We start from the raw sequence: 19,080 nt of genomic DNA on the forward strand, positions 1-19,080 counted from the left end.
GTGAGCGTAACAATTGACAATATTCTCAATTTCTGATGACAATCTTCTCAATTCCTCAAGACAATCTTCCCTAGTTCTTCATTCTTTCCCGTTTCTTTCCAATTCCTCATTTTCAATTTTTATTTTTAGCCTCTTATTTAGGGTTTTTTAGTTTCTGATTTCTTTCCAATTCATTCTTCGAAACTTGATTCGAAGATGGATGGTGATGATGTTGATGGTAGCGATGAACTTTTAGTCCCAGAATTTGATGAAGATGATTCATTGTCATTAGAAGGAGATCCGATTATTTACAACACTCTATCGGTAGCCAGTGAGAATAGCAATATTTATGGAGAAGAGTTGTTCAACTCTGAAGATAACTCAGATTTTAGGACAAGGAATTCGATGGACATAGATAAGAACATCTTTTCTGTTGAAGTTGTTGTTAGAGCTGCTGTTTTTGACGATTCAAATGTGGAGGTAGATATTATGAGTGAACCCATTGCTGTAGGATCGAGCCTTGGAAACGAAACGGTAGTTATATTCGTCCCAATGTCTGCTACAACTGTTCTTCATCAACTACCTCTTGAAAAATGGGTGAGTGCAATAGTCGGTCGAAGTGTTTTTGAATTGGATTGTACCCCACTTTAGGGATTTACATCTTTGTGTGGAAAAAGACCCGAGATGGAAGATGTCGTTGCGATTGTGTATTTGGGGTTCCTGCAATGTCAAGGTCTATTGGTATGTTCTAAATCCTCTAATTAATTAGAGGTTTCTATTAGACTTCCTTCTCAATGCATCTAAAATGTTTTTGCTCTTCATTGTTGTGGCTTTCAGGTAAAAGATATTTGAAGCCATGTATTATTCCTAAACCAGAATTTACATTCCTCCCTCGGGCAAAAGACGATGAATGTCTTATTCTGGCCAGTTGATGGATTGTGGGATGTCATGACGAATGAAGAGGAATGTGACTTAACTCTTAGATGCATACTTCTCTGCATAAGAAAAATGGCTCAAAGTTGTTCTTAGTAAGGGGAGAGGAAATCAATCCTGCTGCATAAGCAGCTGCAGAATACTTATCAAACTATGGCAATGATATTGCTCACCGTAACAAAGATAAAGAGATGAATACTTAGAAATTAAAATCATTCAATTTCTATTCTAGATTGTGATGCTTGATTATGTTGTTGTTATTAAACAAGTGTTGTTAAATTAAACAAGTGTTATATTAACCTCACAAAAGTCATTATTCAAATATATCAGTACATGAATAAATTTTTTATTGTCTTGCCAACCTTTTTCTTTTATCTTCAAACATGCAATTGGATACTAGGACTAGAACAAAAGGTTCACAAGGAAGTCTTCAAAAGTGAGATTGATAAATATTTTGATTCAATTTATATTACAGAATGTGTAAACCGAAACAGGAAAAATGAGAGGGGTGATTTGGAAATGTTAGCCGCATAATAGTTGTACAAAGGCGAAAGTTAACGAAATTTCTCCGACACTGAAAAATCATGGTTCAATTGCAATAGGAGTAATGTGCTTCTTGGCTGGCTTATTTGAGACATGTGTGCTCTTTAAAGTTGACAATTGATTCACTGTCTTTTCTGTTGGCCCTAGTTTTATGCCATCTAAACTTTGATTGTAGTTTATCTGCTTCACTTTGTTTACAATCTGGATCTGGTGGTTGTTTCCTACTAATATGCTGCAACTCCTTTGATGACCATGTCATCATTTTCATGTTCTGCTCCAAGTTGATCCCAGTTCGCTTACTCAAACTTCACCAAAAAGCATAAGCCATCTTGCGAGGAGAATTCCAAATAATGGGCATTAGGTGACCATTGTACATTGTCTCACATTTGGTACCCATAGTTGTGGAGCTTTGCTGATTTTGTCCACATTTTGTCCACCTGCATTACACTAGCAAAATATATCAGAATTTTAAGTAGGTAAAAAAGCTATCTTGAACTTAATCCATAAAACAAGATTTATACCATGATTTTTTAAATGGGAAAATAGAGGAATCACTTTGACTAAAGCCTTTTAAAAAAGATAGAATCTATACATCATTAGTAGACATTTTCCCTGTGATGTCTCAAATAAATTACTTTTGGGTTCATAGTTGAATGCTGAATGGAAATATACAAAATATTTGTCGAATCAAAGAAAGACCAATTTAACCATTGAAATGAATATCCTCTAATACACAAAAAATCAAAAGCTTAATATGGAAACCACTTTCTTGATTTAATTAAAAATAGACAATGATACTTCTAAGAGCATATAATTGAGTTGCAAACAATTTTCTCTTTGTCGTTTGAATAGTATATTCTTTTGAACATGAAGATTTAGATTAAGACCAATCAAGTTTCAAAGTTTGAACCAATATTTCAGTTAAGGCCTACTAGTAAAAAAAGTGTTTATGGAGTGGTCTTGTCTCTACATGGCAGATGATTATGAAACTGGAATAGTCTTTTTTTCTTTGTTACTGTCTTAAATGTGTTCCATCATTTTGGTCTGTAAATAATGTTATTAAATGTGTGTTTTATTATCACTATAGTTCTTAAATTGATCTATAAACTTTAAAATAAAACAATAAAATGTTTACAAACTATTTTACACCAACTAGTTCTTTTGTTAATTGATTTTTGATGCTCTACAATAAGTTTTTGTGATAACTACAGGGCAATAGATCATTCAATACTAGTCTTCCTAAAATAAGTCAAGCCAGCTATTATGAATTGGTTTCACCGGATGTCAGCACGCCATATTGGAAGATACTAAGCACACACATGATCACTACATTAATTTGGACAAGAATACATAAAACACCATATTAAATAATCAAGATCAAAGTTGGAGAGAACATGAAACCAATGACAGTATATAGCAGAGAATACATATTTCAAATCAGATAAAGAAAACCCAATAAGCATAACCATTAAAGACAATAAATCAATAAATTCTGCAAAAGGAACCAACACAACCAATTTTTATTTTTAACAATCAAATTCAAACACAGCTCACTGCAAGCTCGAGAAGGGAAAACTAAACCAACAAAATCAATAGAAGGAAAAGGTGCGTCATATTGTATTGTTCTTCATAACAATCAAAATCAAATAGGGAACATATTACTTCTATGGCAGAGAACACATACATCAATCCAAACATTAAACATCCAACCAACTCAAGTAAAAAAAATGATTAAAAAAAGCAATAACCTCAACAGGAGAAAAAACATATTAAATACAAACCTGGTATAATCTCAACAGCAGAAGGAGTTGTAGCTTCAGAAACTTTGTAGTCTTGAATGAGCAACAGATTTTTGATTCACGAGTATTCTACTAATAACAACAGAAAAGTAAGAATAATGAATAAAATAAGTATTCTATTGCAGAAAATTTTGTTGATATTAACCTAAAAAAACCCATCTTAATTTGTTTCCAATTTAAAGAGAGAATACAAAAATTGAGTGAAGAGAGAATAACCTGAGTTATAAATTTCGGAAGTATGAAGAGAGGAAATCGAAGAACAGCAAACAGAGAAAGCAATGTCAAAGCTCTTGCAGGTGTCAAATCCCTACCATGGTGAAATTTTTACGCTTTCTATGAAGCTATGAATACTCCATGGTGAATCGCATACCCAGGTGAATCGGAGACGTGGGTGAATCTCAAAAAGAGTAGAGTAGAAGGGTGAAAAACCCTAATCGCAGATACAGGTGAACAAATAGGAGAAATTGTTGAACATAGCGATTTTTTATGAATAAGGAAGGAGTCATTCAACTTGTAGGAAGCGGGAAAATTTCACAGAAGATGAATTGGGAGGGAAACAAAATTAATTTGAGGGAAACAAAATTTCCCTAATTTGTTATTGATTAAAACGTACTTACATGTTTTACAAAAATGAAGTTTGAATAAATAATAATAATAATAATAATAATAATAATAATAATAATAATAATAATAATAATAATAAAAGGTGATTTATTATTTATTATTAAAGGTTGAGTAAAAAAATTAATAAATGAGAATTTATTATTAAACGCTGAGTTAAAGAAATAATTAAAGGGTATTCATGTTCTCGATTTGATTCCAGCAAGGGGATTTATTTACACTTAGTTGAGCGTCTTGAGTGCATCATTAACATGGTTCACACATAGTTGAACATCATCAGTCGACTGTCTGACATTATTCACACATAGACGACCGTCTTCAATGCATCTCTGTCACAGTTCATACATAGTAAGACATCAACATTTGACTGTTTGACATGATTTACACATAGTCGACCCTCTTCAATGCACCCTTGACATGTTTCTCACATAGTCAGACATCATCAGTTGTCTGTCTGACATGGTTCACACATAGTTGACCATGTTCAGTGCATCCCTGACATGGTTTACACAAAGTTAACCATCATGAGTTGACTATCTTCCATGGTTCACATATAGTCTACTGTCTTCGATGCATCAGTGACATGGTTCACACATAGTCGGACAACATTAGTTGATTGTCTGACATGGTTCACACATAGTTGACCATCATCAATTGACTATTGTCCATGATTCACACTAAGTTGACCATCTTAACTGCCCCCCTGACATGGTTCATACATAGTTAACCATCGTCACTTAACTATCTTCCATGGTTCACACATAATTGACCCTCTTCAATGCATCCCTGACATAGTTCACACAGAGTCTGACATCATCAATTGACTGCCTGACATGATTCACACTGTCAACTGTCTTCAATGCATCCATGTCATGGTTCATACATAGTCGGACATCATCATTTGACTGTTTGACATGGTTTACACATAGTCGACCCTCTTCAATGCATCCCTGACATGTTTCTCACATAGTCAGACATCATCAGTTGTTTGTCTGACATCGCTAACACATAGTTGGCCATGTTGAGTGCATCCCTGACATGGTTCACACATAGTTAACCATCATGAGTTGACTATCTTCCATGGTTCACACATTGTCTATCGTCTTCAATGCATCCCTGACATGGTTCACACATAGTCGCACATAATCAGTTGATTATCTGACATGGTTCACACATAGTTGACTATCATCAATTGACTATCGTTCATGGTTCACTCATAGTTGACCATCTTAACTACATCCTTAACATGGCTCACACATAGTCCAACATCATCAGTTGATTGTCTGACATGGTCCACACATAGTCCGACATCTTCAATGCATCCCTAACATGGTTCACACATAGTCCGACATTATCAGTTGACTTTCTGACATGGTTCACGCATAGCTGACCATCACCAGTTGTCTATCGTCCATGGTTCACACATAGTTAACATTCACGAGTTAACTATCTTCCATGGTTCACACATAGTTTACCGTCTTCAATGCATCCCTGACATGGTTCACACATAGTTGACCATCTAAACTGCCCCCTAACATGGTTCACAAATAGTTAACCATCATTAATGCATCCCTAACATGGTTCTAACACAGTCGACCATCATAAGTTAACTATCTAACATGGTTCACACATAGTTTATCACCTTCAGTGCATCCCTAACATGGTTCACACATAATCGGACATCATCAGTTGACTGTTTGATATGGTTCACACATAGTTTATCAGCTCTATTGTAATATGCTTCACACAGTTGACCATCATCCGTTGATTCCCTGACATGGTTGATACATAGTTGACCTTCATCAGTTGACTCCCTGACATGGTTCACACATAAACGACCATCACCAGTGTATCCCTTACATGGTTCACACATAGTCGAACATCATCAGTTTACTCCCTGACTAGGTTAACACATAGTTTACCATCATTAATACATCTGTAACATGCTTCACACATAGTTGACCATCATTAGTTGAATCTGTGACATGGTTAACACATAGTTGACCATCATCAGTTCACCTGTAACGTGCTTCACACATAGTTCACCATCATGAGTTGAATCCCTGACATGGTTAACACATAGTTTACCATCATCAGTTCATCTGTAACATGCTTCACAGATAGTTAACCATCATCAGTTGAATCCCTGACATGGTCAACACATAGTTTACCATCATTAGTTCATTTGTAACATGCTTCACACATATTTGACCATCATCAGTTGAATCTCTTACCTGGTTAACACATAGTTTACCATCATCAGTTAAATCTCTGACATGGTTAACACATAGTTGACCATCATCAGTTCATCTGTAACATGCTTCACACATAGTTTACCATCATCAGTTGAATCCTTGACATGGTTTACACATAATTGGCCTTCATCAATCGAATCCCTGACATGGTTAACACGTAGTTGACTTCCATCTGTTTACCTGTAACACACTTCACACATAGTTCACCATCATCAGTTGAATCCCTGACATGGTTAACACATAGTCGAACATCTCTAATGCATCCCTGACATGGTTCACACATAGTTGACCATCGTTCGACATGTTCCACACATAGTTTACCATCGTCAGTTGAATCCCTGACATGTTCCACACATAGTTCGACATCGTCAGTTTAATCCCTGACATGGTTCACACATAGTTCGACATCATAAGTTGAATCCCTGACATGTTCCACACATAGTTTACCATCGTCAGTTGAATCCCTGACATGTTCCACACATAGTTCGACATCATCAGTTGAATCCCTGACATGTTCCACACATAGTTCGACATCATCTGTTGAATCCCTGACATGGATCACACATAATAAGACATCATCAGTTGAATCCATGACATGTTCCACACATAGTAAGACATCATCAGTTTAATCCCTGACATGTTCCACACATAGTTTACCATCGTCAGTTTAATCCCTGACATGGATCACACATAGTTAGACATCATCAATTGAATCCCTGACATGGATCACACATAGTTCGACATCATCAGTTGAATCCCTGACATGGTTCACACATAGTTCGACATCATCAGTTGAATCCCTGACATGGTTCACACATAGTTCGACATCATCAGTTGAATCCCTGACATGGTTCACACATAGTTTACCATCGTCAGTTGAATCCCTGTCCTGGTTCACAAATAGTTCGACATCATAAGTTGAATTTCTGACATGGTTCACACATTGTTTACCATCATCAGTTAAATCCCTGACATGGTTCACACATAGTTTACCATCTTCAGTTGAATCCCTGACATGGTTCACACATAATTATACATCATTAGTTGAATCCCTGACATGGTTCACACATAGTTTACCATCATCAGTTGAATCCCTGACATGGTAGACACATAGTTCGACATCATCAGTTGAATCCCTCACATGGTTCACACATAGTTTGACATCATCTGTTAAATCCCTGACATGTTCCATACATAGTTCGACATCATCAGTTGAATCCCTGACATGTTCCACACATAGTTTACCATCGTCAGTTGAATCCCTGACATGGTAGACACATAGTTTACCATCATCAGTTGAATCCCTGACATGTTCCACACCTAGTTTACCATCATCAGTTGAATCCCTGACATGGTAGACACATAGTGGACATCATCAGTTGAATCCCTGACATGGTTCACACATAGTTCGACATTTCAGTTGAATCCCTGACATGGTTGACACATAGTTCGACGTCATTAGTTGAATCCCTGACATGTTCCACACATAGTTCGACATCATCAGTTGAATCCCTGACATGGTTCACACATAGTTCGACATCATCAGTTAAATCCCTGACATGTTCCACACATAGTTTACCATCATCAGTTGAATCCCAGACATGTTCCACACATAGTTCGACATTATCAGTTGAATCCCTGATATGTTCCATACATAGCTCGACATCATCAGTTGAATCCCTGACATGTTCCACACATAGTTTACCATCGTCAGTTGAATCCCTGACATGTTCCACACATAGTTTGACATCATCAGTTGAATCCCTGACATGTTCCACACATAGTTTGACATCATCAGTTGAATCCCTGACATGTTTCACACATAGTTTACCATCGTCAGTTGAATCCCTGACATGTTCCACACATAGTTTACCATCATCAGTTGAATCCCTGACATGGTTCATACATAGTTCAACATCATCAGTTGAATCTCTGACATGGTAGACACATAGTTTGACATCATCAGTTGAATCCCTGACATGGATCACGCATAGTTCGACATCATCAGTTGAATCCCTTACATGGTAGACACATAGTTTACCATCATCAGTTGAATCCCTGACATGTTCTACACATAGTTTACCATCGTCAGTAGAATCCCTGACATGTTCCACACATAGTTCGACATCATCAGTTGAATCTCTGACATGGTAGACACATAGTTTACCATCATCAGTTGAATCTCTAACATGTTCCACACATAGTTTACCATCATCAGTTGAATCCCTGACATGGTAGACACATAGTTTACCATCATCAGTTGAATCTCTGACATTTTCCACACATAGTTGGACATCATCTGTTGAATCCCTGACATGTTTCACACATAGTTCGACATCATCAATTGAATCCCTGACATGTTTTGCAGATAGTTCGACATCATCAGTTGAATCCCTGACATGTTTTGCACATAGTTCGACATCATTAATTGAATCCCTGACATGGTAGACACATAGTTCGACATCATCAGTTGAATCCCTGACATGGTTCACACATAGTTCGACATCATCAGTTGAATCACTGACATGGTTCGCACATAGTTGGACATCATCAGTTGAATCCCTGACATGGTTCACACATAGTTTGACATCATCAATTGAATCCCTGACATGGTTCGCACATAGTTGGACATCATCAGTTGAATCCCTGACATGGTTCACACATAGTTCGACATCATCAGTTGAATCCCTGACATGGTTCACACATAGTTTGACGTCATAAGTTGAATCCCTGACATGGATCACACATAGTTCGACATCATCAGTTGAATCCCTGACATGGATCACACATAGTTGGACATCATCAGTTGAATCTCGGACATGGTTCACACATATTTCGACATCATCAGTTGAATCACTGACATGTTTCGCACATAGTTGGACATCATCAGTTGAATCCCTGACATGGATCACACATAGTTCGACATCATCGGTTGAATCCCTGACATGTTTCACACATAGTTCGACATCATCAGTTGAATCCCTGACATGGTTGACACATAGTCGGACGTCGTCAGTTGAATCCCTGACATGGTTAACACATTATTATGGTTATTATAACTATGTGTTGTTATCATTATTACTATTATTATAATTATTTTGGTAATTATTATTATTTTTATTATTATTATGGTTACTATAGTTGACCATCATCAGTTGACTCCCTAACATGGTTCACACATAGTCGACCATCATCAGTGCATGACTGACATGGTTCACACATAGTCGACCATAATCACTGCATCCCCGATATGGTTCACACATAGTCGATCATCATCAGTTCATCTCTGACATTGCTCACACATAGTCGACCATCATCAGTGCATCCATGACATGGTTCACTCATAGTCGAGCATCATCAATTAACTGTCTGAAATAGTTCACACATAGTTGACCGTCATCAGTGCATTCCTGACATGGTTCACACATAGTTGACCATCATCAGTGCATTATTGACATGGTTCACACATAGTCGGACATCATCAATTGATAATTTGACATGGTTCACACATAATCGACCATCATTAAAGCATCCCTGACATTGTTCACACATAGTAGAACATCATCAGTTGACTATCTGACATTGTTCACACGTAGTTTGACATCATCAGTTGACTGTCTGACATGGTTCACACATAGTTGGACAAAATCAGTTGACTGTCTAACATGGTTCACACTTAGTTGACCATCATCAGTGCATCCCTGAATTGGTTCGCACATAGTTGACCATCACCAGTGCATCCTTGACATGGTTCACCCATAGTCGGACATCTTCAGTTGAGTGTCTGACATGATTCACACATAGTCGACCATCATTAAAGCATCCCTGATATTGTTCACACATAGTTGGACATCATCAATTGACTGTCTGACATGGTTCACACATAGTTGGGCATAATCAGTTGACTGCCTGACATGGTTCACACATAGTTAAACCATCATCAATGCATCCCTAACATGGTTCACACATAGTCGGACATCATCAGTCGACTGTCTGACATGGTTCACACATAGTTGGACATAATCAGTTGACTGCCTGACATGGTTCACACATAGTTAAATCATCATAAATGCATCCCTAACATGGTTCACACACAGTCGGACATCATCAGTCGACTATCTGACATGGTTCACATATAGTTGACCATCATCAGTGTATCTCTGATGTAGTTCACACATAATCGAACATCATCAGTCGGTTGTCTGACACAGTTCACACATAGTTGACCATCATCAGTGCATCCCTAATATTTGTTTTTAAAACATTTTTTTTAAATTAAAAAAAAGTGACATTTTTAATTTAATTAATAAATAACGTAAAAATTTAAATTTTTTTATTGTAAAACAAACTGCATATTTAAGAAAAAGTAAAAATAAATAATTATTATTTTAAAAATAAATAAATGTTATTTTTTAAATTTTAGAAAATTATTTTTTAAATTAAAAAAATATGTGATATTAATATTATTCAAAATAAATGTTAATTTTTAAATTTCAATTATTTTTAATGTAGCATTTAAAAATTGTTTTTCAATTTCACGTTAAATGTCCTTAATATTACATATTTTGTTAATGAAAATGCAGTATATGTCATTGACATTAATATTATTACTGTAGCAAACATATATTATTGTTTTAATGAAAAAGCAGTATATATGTCATATTAAATTGAAATAGATTATGTGTGTGTGATGCATGATACTATGGTGTACTTGATATTAAATCCAATGGCTCTTATAGATTTTGGACAAAAAAAAAAAAAAGAGGTCTCTCACGGTGAGAGACCTAAACAGGTCTCTCACCCTAGCCTGAGCCCAAGACAAGAATCATAAAAAATTGAAAGTAATTAATTGGGTAGACAAAGGTCTTAATGTGAGTAAATTGACTTGTCCAATTCTATAAGAAGAGAAGACTCACGATCACATAAGGGATCCGACCCTATTTTCTAAACTGATGTACAATTCCAGACACACAAAATACTTTACACACGTACAAAATTCTCAACCTTGTCTGTATGGCAAAAATTTCTCATAATCCAACCAATCCTCCATACAATATCACAAACCATACAACACACATTCAATCCCCACCATCTTAAACAAACAATTCAAAAGGAGCTGCCGGTGTATTCCAACCACCAACACCCTTGTTCATCATAAATAAACCATAACAATTCACTAACAAAACTCATCCCTAACCTTTAATCAACAAATAACATCACAGGTTGTGTGACAACAACCTTCAATCATGTGACATCTCTTTTTATCCATTTTTTTTGTTGTTGTTTCAATCGCAGGTTGTTATTACGAAAAGAAGATCGTGAAACTCCGACAAACACCGCAGACATCACCACGTGGAAGCATCACCAGCGACACCTTCATCAACAACCCAACACCAGATCCAGCGTCTCCGCCATCTCCTCCACCACCTCAGCCGAAGCCGCGTACAGCCGGCACCGCCCTATTCAGCCCTCCGATTGCAAGCCACCGTGGCGGATCTAAAAAATGGGTAGTCTCTTTCTCTCTTTATTTCATCCTTGTGCTTAATATGAGTGAATGATCAAAAAAGGAGAAGTGGGTTTTTGTTCTTCGGTTTGTATGAAAAAAAAAAGAGAGGTATTGTTGGAGTAAATCATTTTCCTACTGATACCATCATGTTTATGTATTGTGTTGTGGCTATTATTTAATTTTTCTTATTTTTAAATGTCAAGTGTCATCATATTGTTGGTAGAATTTTAACTAAAAAAAGAAAAAGAAGAAGGAGAGATGGTCACGTGAGGTTTGAAGAAGATATATTCTCTTTACTAGACTTGTTCCTTTTTCTTCTCCATTTCTTTTAGAGTTCATTTTGCTTTATTTTTTATTTTTTTTTATTATCTTAATAATATTAGGTTTAAAAAAAGGATCTTGATTATGGGCCATTCCATTTGCCAAAGCCCATTAAACTAGTAACTTCTAATCTCTAATTAATTTAGAACCTTTTAATTTAGTTGTTATATATATTTCCTCTTTTATTTATTTATTTATCTAATAATAAAATATAAAAACACAAAAAGCATGCATTTAATTCAAAGATACAAAAAAAAATATGTTAGTATTTAGAATTTTATTTCTCATATTAAAAATACCAAAAATATTTTAATCCTTTATTTAGAATTTAATATTTTTTTAGATGTCTTTTATGATTTTCTTGATTTATTTACTAATATTTTTTTTATCGTATCCTTACTCATATTTTTTTTGCGAGGTACTACCTTTTTGAGTCATTGGATTATTTCATGGATATTCACAAGCCCTTTCTTTAATTTTCGTATATGTTTTATTCTCATTTTAATTTCTATTTGGGGTTTGTAATAATTTTTATCCCCGTTTGTTAAATTTGTAATCCCCATCCCGAAGCCATGTAATAGTGTAGGACATTTACTTTCTGCATTTTAATTTCCGCAGATATTAACTGCTTAGATGTATGACTAATAGGATTGTATGGTAAGATAACTCAACTCAATCGTTAGCTCACTAACTTCAAGATTAAATAACCGAATACAACACAATTGCACTCACTCACTCTTAGGGTACGCCCCTCTTGGTTGCCTTCGATTAAAAGGTCGTGTCCCTCGAATGTAGAGGTACCTGTTACCAAAAGTCCCTCGGCTAAAAAAATCATCGCAAAGATCATAAGTCCCTCGATGACCCACGATGTTGCCTACGATGATATGATCTAGTCCCTCGAATGGTTGCCTACAAAGCGATGATTGTCCCTTCGAATATTGCTAAAAGTACCTCTACTTGTTGCCTTCAAACGACCTCGATGACCCTTCGATTAACCATAAGTCCAATATAAACAAGGATTTCCTACTTCCATATAGTATGGATAATCCTAGGAATCGTAAAAAGTATAGAAAAGGACCAAGTAGTTAGGGTAGTGCTCTTAATCTGCCTAGCTCAATAAAAATATCTTTTCAATACTATTTCGAAAAACTAAGGCTACGCATTTACGCTAAAGTCCTTATGCTTCCTTTTAAAACAAACAAACAAACATGAGCTAAGCAAGTTAAGAGCCCGTAGATAACTACGGATGAAAAGGGTGCTTGCACCTTCCCTTTTCATAACTTACCCCCCGAGCCCGTTTTTCTTTCAAAAAGGTCTTTTTCTGTACTTTTTACCTTTCCTAACATTGGACAAAATAAAAGTCGGTGGCGACTCATGCTCACCGCAACATTGTTGCTTATTAAAAATAAAAGTCAGTTCACCGAGTTACAGTGGTTCTTGACTTATGAAGGGATTTGGCTTTATATAGTGAGTATGGAATGCATGGGCTTTATGGTGTGGATGGTTGTAGTGGGACTTTTTCTCAACACTTAAGGTACAAGTTTGCACCATTGAGGCAAGCCTTGTGCATGCTTTTGCATTGTTCAGAGCTTGCATGGTTAATTATGGGAAACATGCTGCAAAATATGGAGGATTACCTTGATACCTCGTGCCCTAATTATCACCCCTGAGGTCAACTTCGTGTGCCTATAGCTTTAGACATGGTCCACCATTTACCTCAATTTTAAGATCAATGTGAGGAGGACATATGATAGGAGAAGATTGATGTTGACAACAGTGCAAGATGGTGTTTGTAACTCTTTTAAATTCACCTTGTAACATAGAGATCCACAACTGGAGTTTGCTTGTGCGCATAGCTTGCCATACACTCATCCATGCATAATTTCGTGCCCCTGACTTTTGGGCTTTGTATCTTGATAACCATACAACTAAATGATGTGATTCTTGGACCATTGGATAGAAGCCATGGAGGAGAATATTTTGATACCAAGATTGAGTCAATGGGATGCTTACACGTCTCTGAAATTGGATTTGGAAACGGACCACCACATGCTTGATCAAAGGCCTCTCTCGTGCCCTAGCTTTTGGCCCAGGTTCCTGGCAACACATGTCTTGGCAAGGTCATGACTTTGAGGCTTTGTAAAAGATTCCACGTGCATCCAATTAGCTTGATTATTGGCCCATTGTGTAGAGGACATGGCAAAGAGTGGATTCATACCAAGTTTGCATCTTATGGATCTTTGTGTCTCCCTAAAATTACTCTCAAAGTTAGTGTGCCAAGTGTTCGATGAATTGCATCACGCGTGCCCAGAATTTTGCCTAGCTGCATGACTTGAACAAGTGTGTTTCCTCTAGCTCCAAACCTCAATATCTTTTCAACCAAGCTTCAAATGAAAAAGTGTTCAACTACAAAGTTGGTCTCCTCCATAAGAGGAACAACTTTGATGTTGGAATTTTCTCCAAAAAATGTCATTTTCCACGTGTAAATCAGGGCTGAAGTGGACTGCTCATCAAACTTTTTTAAGAGCCAAAATTTCTCTAAGTATAAAAGCTTTCCTTTTTTTAATTTTTTTTCTATTTTTGGCAACTTTTGTCAAACTCCTGATTTTATCCATTCTTTGACTTTTCTTGACCGATTTTCCACCAAAAGTCAAATTTTGAGTGATTGACCCGATTTTGACCCAAAAGTCAACTGTTCTGATTTTTCTCCGATCTTAATGAAATTCCTGATTAATCAGTTTCTGACCAATGGAAATCAACTGAACACTTCCACACAGTCATCATACCATCACTCCTCATAAAGTCAGCTCTTGATCAATGTGTTGACTTTGGTCAAGAAACCCTAATTTGGAATAATCAGATGAACAGTAAGCTTGTATTTTCCAACCAATGCTCCGACTTGAAGGTGAGGAAACCCTGATTCAAGAATGCCCTCAGAAGGATAATGCCACAAGACCAGACCTCAGATCCTTATATTTAATCAGAAAATCTTTGTACCAGGAGCTCCTTTCTTGTCTCCTTTTAGGATAGTAACCATGATATGAATGCATGAATGGGCCATGACCTAAATGATGTATGTATATGAATTATAAGCCAGATAAATAGGGTAGGACAAATTTGGGGTATGACAATCTTCGTTGATGCATGTAAAAGCTTGAACCAATTCTTGGTAAGGAAGACAACATGAAAGACTAAGATCATCACCATCATCTTCAATCCATCTTCAATCCATCTTCATCATTCCTTCAAGAGGATTTAGGGTTAAGAATCAAGAGGTATGAATGGGTGTTCAAAGAAATTGGAGATTTGTGCAGAATTTGGAATTCTTAACTAGTAACTCTGAATTGAACGATTATTGAATTTTAATAAACTAGACAAAATTCCCTTCATTTTGGTATATAATATCATGTACTGTAGGTCTATTATGAGGTCAAAACATGCGTTTGAAAAAGGAGGTTTGATGTAGAATTCTACAGAAAATCTACATACAGGTTCGATGGACTTCGAGCGACACAAGAGCATGGGAAGCGAAATCGGAGCATAATTTCAGGTTCTTAATTTTAGGTAGGGATCTAGGTAGAAATTATCCTAATTTAAGTTTTGTTGTGCTTAAATTGCTTTCACTATGGTTGTTATGATTATGTGATACAATGTTGATTGTATGGATTATAAAGTGGCATTACATGTGTGTTGCAATGTTGATTATTGTGAATCAATTGATAGCATTACAAGTATGATTCTATGAGTATTTGGGGACTTATATGATATCACTACATGATAGATAACATATGTGATTATGAAATTCTAGCATGATAAACACATTTGATTGAATGAGACATTGGAATAAGGAAACTTCGATGCTTGATTGGTTATATTCATTTGTATGTTTGATTCCATAGAAATGTATACCATGAATCCATGTATAGATAGGTAGTATCATGATATGGTATCATACAATTAATTACATGACAAGTTGGGACAACTGCTTATGCATGATTCATTCATCATTTGATGGGATAATAAATCTTGTATAACAAATTGATGGATGCTTTTGGATGGATTATACCTCTGTAAATGCATTGTGTTAATTCATGGCTATATAGATAAAAATGATGTTATTCAATCATTGGAGTGAATATGCATGCATATGTTTGTGCCAAGTATGAAATTAATCTCTTGGGGTAACATGAAAAGCTTCAAATTCATGAGGAGTAATAATAAATTGTTAAACTATGTTGTTAAACTATGTTCAAATTCAAATTAGATGAAAGTTGCTTCTTGTTTTTGTAACATGTGTGGCCTTTTATGATAAAATGCACTTATTGGAAACTTGGAGTTGGATGAGACTAATTGGGTTTAAAAAATGATTGGTGATACTTTCATATTGGAAAATTTCATAATTTTATCATGTATTGTGTATTTCTGGTACTATTATGAAGTTAGATATTCTATTTTACCCAATGGTTATAAAATGCATACATAAAATGTTTTCCTGATAGAAATTACCTGGTGGGTGGACCCTAGGACCAGTGTTATCTGAAATAGGGAACTGTTTAGAACTGAAAAAGAAGAAACTTTGGTACTACTAGGTACACCCTAATTCTGAGGTAATGGAATTAAGGGATGAAAGTTGGGATTGCCCGACTAATGTTAATGCGTATTACGAAACGTATGAGTGAGTCCCATTAGATGAGGGGTAGGAGAACTCTGGATACCGCCTTGCTAGACTAGTCATGAGAGAAGGCGGCGTATACTTTTCGAAAACCACCTTATAGGACTTAGTCATATTAGAAGGGGCGGAAACTTCCGTAAAACCTTTCCATGATGGGCGGCAGATTGTCGACTATCAACGACGTTCAAAAGACTAGCTAGGCTAGAGGTTCTTCAAATCCTTCAATGTGATAGATCCATAGCTCATATTGTTCTACGCGGCTCGAACATTTAAGATATTAGCTTATAAGTTATTGTGAAGCATACTATGCTTCATTTCTTAAGTCCTATGAAATATTATATATATGATTACTAATAGGATGAGATAAGGATAATTTACCATGTAGAGCCTAGTGGACCCATAGATAGGGAGCTCCACTGAGATAACGCCATTCCTTATCATATTTTAGGTTATCAAGTTCAAGGCAAGGACCGAGGAAGATGTTATCAGTGGCGTGAAGACGTTGCGCCTAATTTTATTTTTGTTTTGCTTGATTTTTGTACATACTGAATGTATGGTATTAATTTAATAGAATTATTGTATATTATACATTATGAGAGGTGTTGTTTTATAACTTATGAATATACTCGGTACCACTAATTTACACTTAATTAGTATGATTCTAAATGCATATTAATCGGGGTGTAACATGGATTCTAGATTGATTCAAATATATGACATTTTAATCTTATCATATCAGTGTATTGTTTAATTGATAACAAATTTATAATGATAATATCCTTATTATACATGACCTATTACATAGTATTTTTTATTTAACAAATGTCAAAATTTACTATCTAAAGGGGTATTTAAGAAATATATATTATTTATATTTTTTTAAAAATCATTTTTATAAGTTCTTAATGATGACTTATAAGAATAATTCATAATCATGTCGATAATCGGACCTAATCATTTGCCACATCATAAAAAATGATAAGAAAACAATCTTATAAAGCATAAAAAATATATAGAGAAGGATCATAAATTAATTTTGGTCAAAATAAATTCAACTTATTTTAGCAAAACCATTTAATTTCATTTTGACGGTGCACAAATTATCAATTTATCTAAATTCCATTTATAAAAAATCATTTAACCAAATAAGACATCTCCCGAAACAAGACAAAAAAAAAAGAATTATGTATAAGATTAATAAATCAGCTGATAACGTATGCTTAATTGAATGATGATAGTATATTGAACAAAGCAAAACGTAAAACGTCATCAACCAAGTGAAGTCTAAAAAGTGTGATAACGTATGCTTGATTGAATGATGATAGTATATTGAACAAAGCAAAACGTAAAAAGTCATCAACCAAGTGTAGTCTAAAAAGTGTGATAACGTATGCTTGATTAAATGATGATAGTATATTGAACAAAGCAAAACGTAAAAAGTCATCAACCAAGTGTAGTCTAAAAAGTGTGATAACGTATGCTTGATTGAATGATGATAGTATATTGAACAAAGCAAAACGTAAAAACTCATCAACCAAGTGGAGTCTAAAAAGCGTGATAACGTATGCTTGATTGAACGACGATAGTATATTGAACAAAGCAAAACGTAAAAAGTCATTAACCAAGTGTAGTCTAAAAAGCGTGATAACGTGTGCTTGATTGAACGACGATAGTATATTGAACAAAGCAAAATGTAAAAAGTCATAAACCAAGTGTAGTCTAAAAAGCGTGATAACGTATGCTTGATTGAATGACGATAGTATAATAAACAAAGCAAAACGTAAAAAGCCATCAACCAAGTGTAGTCTAAAAAGCGTGATAAGACGATAGTATATTGAACAAAGCAAAACGTAAAAAGTCATCAACCAAGTGTAGTCTAAAAAGTCTGATAATGTATGCTTGATTGAATGACGATAGTATATTGAACAAAGCAAAACATAAAAAGTCATCAACCAAGTGTAGTCTAAAAAGTGTGATAACGTATGCTTGATTGAATGATGATAGTATATTGAACAAAGCAAAACGTAAAAACTCATCAACCAAGTGTAGTCTAAAAAGTGTGATAACGTATGCTTGATTGAATGATGATAGTATATTGAACAAAGTAAAACGTAAAAAGTCATCAACCAAATGTAGTCTAAAAAGTGTGATAATGTATGCTTGATTGAATGATGATAGTATATTGAACAAAGCAAAACGTAAAAAGTCATCAACCAAGTGTAGTCTAAAAAGTGTGATAACGTATGCTTGATTGATTGATGATAGTATATTGAAAAAAGCAAAACGTAAAAAGTCATCAACCGAGTGTAGTCTAAAAAGTGTGATAACGTAAGCTTGATTGAATGATGATAGTATATTGAACAAAGCAAAACGTAAAAAGTCATCAACCAAGTGTAGTCTAAAAAGTGTGATAACGTATGCTTGATTGAATGATGATAGTATATTGAACAA

The 19,080-nt window shown here is 35.2% G+C and overlaps 1 long non-coding RNA gene across 2 annotated transcripts; it reads right to left on the bottom strand.

Annotated features, from left to right (window-relative positions):
- Positions 1–1,326: 1,326 nt before the first annotated feature.
- Positions 1,327–3,774, bottom strand: LOC131657230 (uncharacterized). Of its 2 annotated transcripts, none has more exons than XR_009300540.1 (3): positions 3,471–3,774; positions 3,237–3,323; positions 1,327–1,892 (listed from the first exon to the last, which is right to left on the bottom strand). It is a non-coding gene; the product is annotated as an uncharacterized LOC131657230 (long non-coding RNA). The 2 variants fall into 2 exon arrangements; XR_009300539.1 differs by having other exon boundaries at positions 1,328–1,892; positions 3,237–3,326.
- Between the last annotated feature and the right edge of the window lie 15,306 nt (positions 3,775–19,080).

The sequence above is a fragment of the Vicia villosa genome, linkage group LG3 (genome assembly GCF_029867415.1).
Source record: "Vicia villosa cultivar HV-30 ecotype Madison, WI linkage group LG3, Vvil1.0, whole genome shotgun sequence".
NCBI classification, from domain to species: Eukaryota; Viridiplantae; Streptophyta; class Magnoliopsida; order Fabales; family Fabaceae; genus Vicia; species Vicia villosa.